Genomic DNA, 1964 nt, shown 5'->3' with positions numbered 1-1964 from the left:
AGGGTGGTAATGAAGTCACATGGTTTTCTAGAAACAACACAAACAACAATTGATTTTTTAAGTGTTTGGAACAGGGTAATGCCTAAACACCCTTTATAGCTGTCAGTCTCATAACTCCCTCTTCTAATCCAAATTCATCATTGCAAAAACTTAGGTGTTCTCCTAGGGAAGAGCCCAGCCTAAACTAGAATGATGATATCCCTTGCCTGAATGTAAGTTAGGTTGGCCTCTATTGTTTAAAAAACATATTAGACCTTTGAATTCAAACTTTAGGGAGCTTGTTTCAACTCCAAACTCCTCTACATCCCCCCATTTTTAGAAAGCACTGAGATGGTTTTCTAGTTTGGCACCAAACTTCTCTATATTTCAGTTCATATCTCAGTTGCTCAGATATTGAGCTAATTACAGACAACGCTTTTTTTTCATGTAAACCCCACAATGACCATAGAGAGAATACTGGGGTTTAGAGAGGTTTCCCAAGGTTATGGAGCCCACATTCTTTAGCTATGCTGGCTACCATTTTCTATCTATTATCTCAGTCTTGATGGTGACAATAACTACCACAAAAATAACTAACATGTATCAAGCATTTATTATGCCCTAGAAACTCAATGAAACACTTGACATGAATTTTGGCATTTAATCCTCTCAGCAGTTTTATAAAGTACTATTGTCTCCAATCTTAAGATGGGGACTCTGAAGCCTAGAGAAGTTGTCACTTGCCGAATGCACCCAAGTGATCAACGACAAAGCCAGGATTTGAACACAAAAGCTGCCTTCAGAGTCCTCACTGTAATCACTAGAGTTCGGTCAGGGTAGCCTCTGAGGTCCCTCTCCCACTACCTAACCCCTGCTGCCACCTATTCAATGATTCAGTGATTTGTTCCTGTACCATGGAGGCTTATCACATTTGATTTCACATAAGTTACATCAGTAAAATTATGGGGTTTGAATGGTTGTGTTGAGTTTATCTTGTTTAACAAGTTTTTGTCTAGCTTAAACACTATAAGTAGCTAAGGAAGAAGAAGCAGGTAGAGCCTGTCACAGGTTGGCCCAAGACCAAGCTGAGGCCAAGAGGTTTAATTTTCAGTCCTGAAGGTACAGGGAAAGGGCTGATTCTTGGCTTCCCACTCCACAGCTTGGGAGAGCCGAGTGCCTCCCCAGACAGCAGAAGTCACCTTTGCCAGCAGGAGTCTCTGCTTCACAAAGCAAATATTCTACTTGGCTCTTCTTTTGGCTCCAGAAACACGAGGCTGGCAGGACTACCTTCTCAGGGCTCAGGAGGAACTCCAGAGCCCAGATAAAACAACACTTCATCTTTCTCTGGCTTTTTCTTTTAACTGAAAGAGGATTGGTACAATAGGCAGCTATACTTTTATAAGACTTTTTTCAAAAAAATCCTGAGCATTGTGCTACCCAAAGTCTTCAAGCTAATGTGCAAGACTTGGAAATGAACCCTTGGCTTGCTATTTTGAACTTGCTCCCTAGCCGTCCGATAGTCCTCAACTCATATCATGATAGCCCTCATAATACCTTTGTACTGCTCTTCCAGCCCCACATTCGGGTCTATCCATTCTGATTCTTAATTCTTCACTAGACCTCGCCTCTTCTCCCACATAGCCAACTCAAAACAATAGTACCTTACCTTTTCAGCACAAAAGAGTACTTGGTGAATATAGAATAAATCTATCAGCTACAGTACAACTTGGTTGCTGGAAAATAGAAGTAAAGAAAAATTGGAAGGAGAGGAAAAGGAAAGAGGTAAAGAAAAAAAGGGGAATTGTTAATAAACTTTCTCTATGTGGTGTAATATATGCTTTCACATGTTTCTCTCTTAATATTAGCCATAAGCAGCCTCCTTAAATCCCACCAGTGAGCCTGAACTTTGATTTATCGAGAAAGTTCAGAGAGCCCTGGATTTCTGGTCTTAATAGGTCAGATATTTTACAACCCCAGTATAAGAT

The sequence above is a fragment of the Pseudorca crassidens genome, chromosome 1, assembly GCF_039906515.1.
Source record: "Pseudorca crassidens isolate mPseCra1 chromosome 1, mPseCra1.hap1, whole genome shotgun sequence".
Classification (NCBI taxonomy): domain Eukaryota; kingdom Metazoa; phylum Chordata; class Mammalia; order Artiodactyla; family Delphinidae; genus Pseudorca; species Pseudorca crassidens.
Note: the sequence above shows the minus strand (reverse complement) of the source record.